The 10,363-nt window shown below is 46.3% G+C and overlaps 1 long non-coding RNA gene across 1 annotated transcript; it reads right to left on the bottom strand.

Annotated features, from left to right (window-relative positions):
- Positions 1 to 2,326: 2,326 nt before the first annotated feature.
- On the bottom strand, positions 2,327 to 9,488 carry LOC143659588 (uncharacterized). Its single transcript, XR_013163616.1, has 3 exons — positions 9,422 to 9,488; positions 3,436 to 3,533; positions 2,327 to 2,349 (listed from the first exon to the last, which is right to left on the bottom strand). It is a non-coding gene; the product is annotated as an uncharacterized LOC143659588 (long non-coding RNA).
- Between the last annotated feature and the right edge of the window lie 875 nt (positions 9,489 to 10,363).

Below are 10,363 nucleotides of genomic sequence, written 5' to 3'. Positions count from 1 at the left end.
TTTGGAATTCAGATGTTCCATCCTCCAAATCACTAATTCTATCTTCTGTCTCTTTAAATCTATCATTGTAGCTATCCATTATTTTTTCTATGTTTGCTACTTTATCCTTCACTTCCATAAGTTCTGCGATTTTTTTTCAGTTTTTCTATTTCTTCTTTATGTTCAGCCCATGTCCTCTTCATGTCCTCCCTCAATTTATCGATTTCATTTTTGAAGAGGTTTTCCATTTCTGTTCGTATTCAGCATTAGTTGTCTCAGCTCTTGTGTCTCATTTGAGCTATTGGTTTGTTCCTTTGACTGAGCCATATTCTCAATCTTTTGAGCGTGGACAGTTATCTTCTGCTGCTGGCGTCTGGGCATTTATTCAGATTTCTCTTGGTGTTGGACCCAGCAAGGTTGTAATATTTTTCTGTGAAATCTCTGGGTTCTGTTTTTCTTATCCTGCCCAGTAGGTGGCGCTCGTGGCACACGTTTGTCTGCGGGTCCCACCAGTAAAAGGTGCTGTGGGACCTTAAACTTTGGAAAACTCCCGCCGTCCTGGGGGTTCGCTAGCCGAAACGGCTTGAGCCGGCCCGGGGTCCGAACGCAGGGAGGGTTGCTGGTTGCCACAGCCAGGGAAAGAGCCCGTCCGAATTTCCTAGTCGGCCCTGGGCAACAAGCGTGGCGGGAGGGCGCCAGCGGCAGCGGCCCGCCCGAGAGAGTGCACGTTCCCCGGGAGTCACGGGTTTGGAAGGGGCCTCCCCCAGTCACCGTTCTCCGCGGCCTGGGGGTTTCCGATCCAATTCTCTCAGTTGGTCCGGGGGCTGCGCGTGGTGTGGGCGCCAGCCATCTTTGTTTCAGGGGACCGCCTCTCCAATTCTCCCAGCCGGCCCGGGAAGGGGGAAGGGAGTAACTCCGGCCGCTTGCCACCCCGCCCGGTAAGGCCCGCGCGCCTCGGCGATCTCACCCGAGCTGCCTCTCTCAGCCAGCCAGCCGTTCCAGGATGGGGTACGCTGTCTTTTTTATCTCTGTTGTGGCTTTGGGCGCTTTCTGTATCGTTTCTACTCCCCTAGTAGGTGTCCTGGAGAAGAAACTAAGATCCGCGCGTCTTACTAAGCCGCCATCTTCCAGGAAGTCCTCTAGATTGGACATTTTTATAATCTTGCAATGATTTGCTCATTTTCACAGCCTTAGATCTGTAAACTTGCAACTTAATAAATTCCCCTTTTTAAAAGCTGGAAAAAAAAGTGACCTCTGCAAAGCTGTAATCCTCCTAATGTCACCTTTACAAGAATTTCAAATGAGATAGCAGAAGTTTTAGACCAAAGACTGCAAGTTGTAACACCACAGTAAAAGTTAATGCATTGGTGGTCTCCGTGTTAAGATAGGGCATTTAACATATGTGGGTGTTTGTGTTGCATTTTAAGTCGTTTAAAACATCTTCTAAATTGCAAAGATGATTCTAGATCAAGAGCTTGTGGATCTCCTGACTTGCCCAAGCATTAGACTGAATTACATAAATTCAGTCTAATTCTCAAGTATTGCACAGGAAAATATCCTTTGGTCTGCCCCTCTTCGTCTTCTACCTACCTCACACGAAACACCCTCACCCCCTGAAAAATGTTATTTACTGACATCTAGTCAATTATTTATTAAATATTTCTTGGGCACCCAACTAGATGCCAGTTACTATTCTGAGCACTGGGTGGCCATAGTTCCTTATCTTGTGGTGGGGGCACCTGAAATGATCCTTTAGCTTGTCATGGCTAGGGTTGTTCTGTGTGACCCCAAACAGAGGCAGGTGGCAGAAGGCAGGAAGAAGTTTTTAACCACTGAACTGCCCAAATATGAAGTGAGAGTGAATTCCCACTCACTTCCTAATCAGGAATAAAGTTTGGAAGATGTATTGGTCCAGAGAAATAGAACCAGCCGGGTCCATATATACGAAGAGATTTATTATAAGGAATTGGTCCACATGTCCCTGAGGGGTGGCAAGTCCAAATTCTGTAGGGTAGGCCACAAGCTGAGAGTTCTGATAAAGGTGATGGTGAAGTCAAGCCAGGCTGATTTAACCTGAGGCAAAAACTCTTCTATCTGATTTCTGAAATTCTGTGGTGGTTTTTAAGATCTCCGGCTGATCAGATGAGGACACTCCCCACACTGCTGAGGGAAATCTCCTTTGTTGATTGTAGATGCAATCAGCCCTGGATGTGCTGAGCTGATTATAAATGCAAATCCTTTTACAAAATACTTTCATAATTAAAATCAAGAAAGTGCTTGCTTGACCAAGCAAACCAGTGCTGTAACCTGGCCATGCTGACATGTGAAATTAATCATCACAGAAGGGCTGCCATCAAAGGAATTCAGGCTCTGGAAAGGGATGAAGGAGATGACTTTCAGCCCAGACCATCTGTGGTTCTCTGACTTTGCCCCACAGCACAAGGTTCTGAGATTTTAGGCAGCCCTCGTGGTATCTACCCCCCTCCCGCCAGGTAGAGCTGTCCATGGTCTTGGCCAGCTGCCCATATGGAGACAGTATCAAGGCCTAAACTCTGAGATACTTGACCTACCTATAAGCTGGGAATAAGCACATGGTCCCCTGGGCAGGCACCAGGCTGCCTAAAATTACCAAAAAAGTTCTCCACACAATTTTCAGGATGTGTCAGGATGTGACACAGCAAGTGTGGGCCTTTGGGCAACCTTGGCCCACATGTTCATATATGTACATGCATTACTTACACATAAATTTATTTATGCTCATAGAGATATCATTGTGCATATCTGCACATACCACTGGAAACTGACCTTGTGCACATAGATTCTCCAAGGCCACTGTGCTCCTCTGCGGCTCAGAGCAAGTCCATTGGAGTGTGAGGAGACCCTGCTCACATCCCGGTCATAAACCAGCTAGCCATTGGTCAGATGATCCCTGGAGCTGCTTCCCAGGCAAACCTCCAAGCGAACTGCGCCCAGATTGGCAGGGAGGAGGTGACGCTGCCTGGGTGGGGGTGGGGCCAGCATGGCAGCTGTCCGGCCCGGGAGCAGCCCTGGTGCCCACCAGGCTCCAAGGCAGGGCAGGCAAGAGAGGTGTGACCAAGCACAGACAGGAGCTGCTGGTGGTGGGCTTGCCCTTTTGTGAAGCCACCCAACCTTTGCTCCAGGAGTTTTCCTTCCTGAATTGCCCTTCTGTGTAAGTGGCAGAGGGCCCAGCTCCAGGGACACTGCGGCATCTGTGACACTTCCCTAGCTCCTCACTCCCCATCCCCTTCTTCCAAGTGGGGCTTTGCCACAACATTCCCAGTGCTTCTCTAATGCAGCAGCAGCAGCATCGTCCCTATCTTGGTGCATTCCAATGCAGTCACATGATACCGGCCTTTCTGGACTACAGAGTATGGGGACCGTGTTATATCCGTCTTGGCTTTTGCATCACCTGGGGTGTGGGGAGTGCACACTCACCTTCTAATCAGGACAGGCAACGTTTCATCAGTGCTGGCTAAGCCTTGGGGTTATAAAGATATGCAGAGCCCATTGCCCATCTGGAGGGGCCTCCCAGTCTAGTGAGAAATATAAGGATTTAAGTGAATAGTTTTAATAAAGTTGGATATAGGGTATGGATGTAGAAGTTGAGCATATTTAGTCCTCAGAGTGACAATGCAGCTGCTACTGCTCCCTAGGTAGCAGTGGTGCAATGGTGGCTCAGTGGCAGAGTTCTTGCCTGCCATGCCACAGACCTGGGTTCGATTCCCTGTGCCTGCCCATGCGGAAAAAAAAAAAGAAAGAAAGGCACTCGTACTTTAAAACCAAGAGTGGGTTCATCTTCAATCATGATCTTATTTTGTCTCTCAGTTTCCCCATAGGGGACCTTCCCCACCTCAGAAGTTGCCCACCCCTTCCTCAGGTTGTAAGAGGGGTCCTGGGGCCATGTGGCAGGTGAGAGCAGGCGCCGGTCTCCCAGGCCGTGGACTTGCCCGAGTGGCTTAGGGCAGATGCTCTGGAGAGGTGGTTTGGTAGGGGGAGAGCCCTGGCCAAGGCCACCCGCTGCTGGGCATTTCTCCAAGTTTAAAAAATTCTGATTCTGCTTCTCCACTGGGGCGTGGAGGCCCTGCTGCAGGGGAGGGAGGAAGCACCGGGGTCCTGGGGCGGGCGTGGAGGGGCACTGAGCAGGGTGTCGGGACACCTGGAAGTGGACACCAGCAGGCTGAGTGACCTGGGTCAGCTGCCTCACCTCTCTGGGCCCTTGGGGGTTAGTGGCATGCTGCTCATAAAAAGTGTGTTCCTTTGCTCAACAGTTGTCAAACCTTAAATATTTACACACCATCTGGCCACAAAGGCTGCTTTTAAGAAAAGTGGTAAAACTTCATTCTTCCCTGTGAACTATTGTCACAGTGAGTTTTTAAAACCCTCTGAGATGGTTTCTCTCCTTGTTCATCAAAGATTAACGTAAGAATTGAGTGTGTGTGTGTTTCTGAATCTGATGAAAATATGGATTCTCAATCCACAGAAATGACCCTGCACACACACACACACACACACACACACACACACACAATTATGTATATAATTTCTGTGGCTGCTTGACATCCAGAAATCCATAAACTCTCAGTACTTTAAATCCAGAATAGGAATGTTTGAAACTTAAACACCTCAGAAGCCAGAATTGTTGTTTCTTGTTACTGACCCAGCTGGTCTAAGCATTGTCACTATCTGCTCTGCTTCTCCAGGGCTGATGCATCTCCAGGGAGTATTCAGTTGAGACCTTCCAGAACTATCAATGGCAGAGATCATACCTTCAATCATCTCTCCCTTCACCCCTCCTTGCTCCTCAAACCCTCTCTACTGGCCGTCTCATTGCACAAGTTTGGGGGCAGGTGCAAAGGAGAAGCAGCAGGGGGCAGGTGGAAGCCTTCTGGTGATAAATCAGGGCTGGTCCCAGCCCACTTCTGCCACTAGTGCCCCTGGGTCCTTGGCAAGCCTGGGCCCCAGATCTCTGGCCAGCACTCCTCCTGCTCTAAGTTTCTTCTCTGCTGTCCCACTGCCCTGGTCACACCTGCAGGGCCACACATCAGGAAATGGGCTGACCCCAGGAGCTAAGCCAGATTGAACAGGGGCTCTCAGCAAATCCAAGAAGCTCACAGAAGGATCACAGTGCAGGTTGTAGGAGCTCACATATGGTGACAAGAGTTCTGTAAAATCCCTAAACAGAAGAGGGACAGGGTGTGGCCCCCCCAACCTAATGAAAGCTCAAAACCTGGATGTATCCTTCTCCATGGTGTCCTGATGGGGATGTGAATCTCAGGTTGGGTCAGTGTGCTGCAGTGAATCATGTGCCCCAATAAAAGGCATGAGCTTAGTCTTAACCCATTCTCCTGTGGGTGTGAACCCAAAGAGTTTAAAGACCCTACTTAGATGTGTTATCAAAAATGTATCCACTCTGCCCCTTAAGAGGGAGCCATTTTGGAAAAAGCTTTAGAGCCACCAGAACTGACAGAGCCAACAGAAAGAGCCCCAGGGAAGCCATTGAAGAGAAAGCTAGCAAATCTCCCCATGTGCCTTTCCCACTGAAAGGGAGACTCTGAACGTTATTGTCCTTTTTCAACCAAGGTGTCTTTCCCTGGATGCCTTTGATTGGACATTTTTGTAACATTGCTTTATTTTGGACATTTTCATGGCCTTAGAACAGTAAACTTACAACTTAATAAATTACCCCTTTTAAAAGCAAAAAAAAGAAAATGTGTCCACTCATTTATGAAAGGGATCTTCTAAGACCCTGTTTAGATATGGACAAACCGAATCAGGGGTGGGCCTTAATCCACATGACTGGAGGCTTGATAAAGAGAAGCCAAAAGTCAGAGAAAGACACAGGGTAAGACCAAGGATGTTGCTATGTGACAGTGGCAGAGACACAATCCAAGGAACCTGTGTTAGTTAGATTCAGTTGTCAACTTGGCCAGGTGAGCATACCTAATCTTGTTGCTGTGGACATAAGCCAACGGTACGTGAACCTCATCTGTTGCCAATTACATCTGCAGTCAGCTAGGAGGTGTGTCTGCTGCAATGAGTGACATTTGACTTAATTGGCTGGTGCTTAAATGAGAGATCGCAACATAGCACAGCCTAGCAGCTTGGCATTCCTCATCTCAGCACTTGCAGCTCAGCCCAGGCCCTTGGAGATGGAGAAAGAAATCACCCCGGGGAGGGTTGTTGGAACCTAGGGGCCTGGAGAGAAGACCAGCAGAGACCATCCTGTGCCTTCCACGTAAGAAAGAACCTCAGTGGAAAGTTAGCTGCCTTTCCTCTGAAGAACCAACAAAATAAATCCCTTTTTTTTAAAAGCCAATCCGTCTCTGGTGTGTTGCATTCTGGCAGCTAGCAAACTAGAACAGAACCCCAAGATTGTGGCAAGCCAGCACCAGAATGCTACAGACTCTGGGAGAAAGTAGGGCCTCGCTGACACCTAGATTCTGTATTTTGAGCCTCAGAAACAATAAAATTTCCATTGTCAGTTAAGCCACCCAGTATGTGGTATTTGTCACAGCGGTTCTGGAAAACAAAGACAGTCAGTATCTGCAAAGTAAGAAGTTTGGAGGGAGAGTGTTCCCAAAAGACCAAAATGCAGACATAGTTCCTGCACACAGCCCTTGTTTTAACACTTGCAATCAATTCACATTTTTGTGCTCTGCCTATGATATAGGTATAAATAGCCAGATTGGCTGTTTCAGCATGAGAACAATGAAATTCCCTTGGAATTTTCTGTCTAAGGGTGAAACTGGGCAAACCCCAATATTTGTGAGCCTCGCCTTCTTCTGTGTGAAATGTAATGACTTTCTATATTCCTTTCAGAGAGTAAAGAAAATATCAAAGTTTGTTTGCAAGGTCTTATCCAAGAAAAGAGACTAGAAGCTAAAATCCCAGAGAACCTGTGCTTAGCTAGAATTTTCCCCCAGGCCCTTCAGTTCAGGTTTCTTTTCAAATGTTTTTTCTTAAGAAATAAGTCACGGGTGTATGTTCTTTTTCCTAGTAAAGCTTTGAGAACATCTGCTTGGATATCCAAACTCCTTGATAACATTCTGCACAGAAGCTTCTTCCCCCAGGTGCCATGGAACACGAAACCTGGAAGGCTGACAGGACGCAGGGACGGGACCCCAGCTGTCATCCTGGCTCTGCAGCAAGCTCAGCTGAACCACCAGGTTCCCTGGCCCCAGAGGCAAACGAAAGCCTCCCCCACTGTGTTCCAGGGAATTGTGCTTGGGCCAAGCTGCAGTTCCTTGTAATGAGTCTTCTGAGAACAGGAGGAGGGTGAGAGAGGCAGAATGAGACAAGGGTCAGGAGTAATAAATTACCCTGCTTTTGGCCTTACTCCAGGGTCTCAGACTTTTCTCACATGCTGATCAAAATAAGCACCAGCACCGCCTGATGACCTGCCCCTGTCAAAGCAGTCTCACTTTTCTCTAGCATTGCAATTGTCCTTAGTACACTTTACGTGGCAAGTCCAAATTGAGGTGTGCTGTAAAGGTAAAATATACCCGACTTCAAAGGCTTACTATGAAGAAAAGAACTTTAAATATCTCATTAATAATTTTTTATATTGATTACATGTTGAAATTATACTTCAGATACTTTGTGTTAAATAAAATACATAGTTATAATTAATATCACCTCTTTCTTCTTTTTTTGATATTTGACTCACATTTGTGGCTCGCATCATATTTCTATTGGCCAGCAACAGCTTCAGTAGAATGAATGTGATTTCAGATATTTCTGGATATCTGAAATATAAACATATACATCTGGCATCTTTTCCCCAGCATTATTAAGGTCAGTAGTTATGCCTTTGTTTATGTTCACTCCCAACCAGGCCCAGAAATTCCTAGCAAACCCCACTGTGGTATCTGATGCTGCAGTTTTGCACAACTCCTCATTTGTGAGTGGTGCCTCCTGGAGTTGTGCAACGCAGCAGTGTTTGTCTAAGCCTGATGGGATAACTGGACTGAATTCCTCAATCCAGAGCAGGTCCTCACTGTTGAATGTGGTAGAAGCAGCTATGGACCCTTAAAGAACTTATATTCTGGTGGGGAGGCAGACGCAGACACACTCTCTTATGGCCATCCTTAGCCAAGAGTGCATAGTAAAATCATCTAAGGGCTTCTCCAAGTCCTCATTTCTAGGTTCCACCCCAGAAGTACCAAACTAGTATCTCTGAGGCTGCCTATAGTGTGTTTGCTTTATAATTTCTGGATACTAATGATTAAAACACACACACACAGCTCCATTGAGGCATAATTGAAATCCAATATAGTGTCCATATTTAAGTGCATAGGTTTGTGAGTTTTGACTTATGCACATACAACTGTAAATCCATTTGACAATCAAGATAATGGACATAATGCCTGTGTGTTTAGAAAAAGCTCCCCAGGTGACATTTTTGTGTGTATTTCTGAGCAGGGACCAGTGCTTAAAAGAGGACTTTGGTAAGCATGTAACAGAGGGACAGAGACATGCAAGAGCTCAAGGGCTCAAAGGAAGGGCTTTATGGAAATAAAGGAGATAAGGGGGAAAGACACGAGCAGAAGCAAAGGTGTAGGAGTGGAGAGGAGCCGGCTGGGAGGTTTGGGGACTGTGGGCGAGCAGGGTGGAAAGGGGAGTCTAGGCCAGGTCATGGAGAATCTTTAGGATCAACAGAGGCACGAGCCCCATGTGAGGGAATCATTCAAAAGTCTTTAACAAGAGAGAGTTGTGGAATGTAAGAGCCTTCCATGCCCTTTGCAGAGCATACTAACTATATCAATCATGGTTTTAAGTTGTAATCAATAGAATCCATTCTAGCTCCAGTATACGAAACAGAAATTTATTAAAACTTACCAAAGTTCTGCCACTTGCTTGCTCTTGACCCAGTCACCTAACTGACATGACCTCTCTGGCCATGTCAAAATCTTTCCCGTCCTTACAGAAAGCTTCACCCACAAGCTGGCGCCAGGATCTCCCTCTCACCTGCCCCCTGCTCGCTGCTGCATATTCCTATGTACATTTCAAGGCCCAACTGAGTACTGCCTCCACCAGGAAAGTGACCTTGATTCCTCCAGCCTGTGCCTGGTCATCATTCACGATGTTTGTAGTATCCTCTCTTATACAGGCACCACCTGTTTTGCATGTGGAGGCGTTCAGGACACAAACAAGTAGAAGCCAGGGACCTATTGTCACTCTTTTTTGTCTCCCCATATCCACCATAATACGATGACTAACACTTACACAGAGTTTACTATATGCCAGCCAGCGTCCGAAGTGCTCTCTTTATAGCAACCCACTGAAAGCTCACAAGAACCCACTGAAATAGGTACTCTACTCCTACCCCCATTGCATAGTTGAGAAAACTGAGACCCAGAGAGTTTAAGTGACTACCCAAGGTCACACAGCCAGAAAAAGAAGAGGCAGGAATCAAACTCACAAGAAGAATGAGGCACAGCGAGCAATGCAGCATTTCTCCTGGGCGTGCTGAGTCCCTTGATGTGTTTGGAAGGGCTGACGTAGAATTAGTGAGGATGTGGTTTCTAGATGCGCCTGCAGAAAGCACTGCCCTTGAGGGTATTAATTTCCTCTTTCATCAAATGGCGAGCTATGTGCTTTTTAAAGAATCTGCTTTATTGAACTATTATTGACATTCAATAAAACTGACCCACTTTAAATGTACAATTGACGCTTCAGCAAATGTGTACAGTTGTGTAACTTCTAACACACTCAAGTTAATAGAATATTTCCTTCACCCTCAAAAGTTCCTTCCTGCTCCTTTGCAGTTCATTTCCTCCCCCCAAAACTCCTGCCCCTGGCAACTACAATTTCCATCACTGTAGTTTTCTATCACTACAGTTTTGCCTTTTCTGGGATTCCATGCAAATGCAATCATACATGGGTTGTCTGTTTTTGGATGTATGGTCTGGAAATCAAACCTGGGTCTCCTGCATGGAAGGTGAACTTTCTACCACTGAACCACCTGTGCACCGTACATGGGTTGTCTTTTATGTTTGACCTTTGCCACTTAGCATAATGCTTTTGGGTTTCAACCATATTGTTGTGTGGATCAGTCATGCATCCTTTTTGATTGCCGAATAGTATTGCATGATTATGCAACAACTTGTTTACTTGTTCACCAGTTGGCAAAAATTAGGATTGTTTCCAATTTTTGGCCATTGTGAATAAAGCTGCTGTGAACATAAACATACACATTTTTGTGTAAACATCTTTTTTTCATGTGCTTTGGATTAATACTTAGGAATGGGCCTATTAGGTCATGTGGTAGGTATATACTTAACCTTACCAGAAAACAAAAAACAGCCTAACTCTTCCAGTGGCTATACCATTTGTGCATCCCCAGTAGCAATATAGGAGAGTT

The sequence above is a fragment of the Tamandua tetradactyla genome, chromosome 2, assembly GCF_023851605.1.
Source record: "Tamandua tetradactyla isolate mTamTet1 chromosome 2, mTamTet1.pri, whole genome shotgun sequence".
Lineage (NCBI taxonomy): Eukaryota > Metazoa > Chordata > Mammalia > Pilosa > Myrmecophagidae > Tamandua > Tamandua tetradactyla.
The sequence above is the reverse complement of the archived record's forward strand: the minus strand, read 5'-3'. Positions and strand labels throughout refer to the sequence as shown.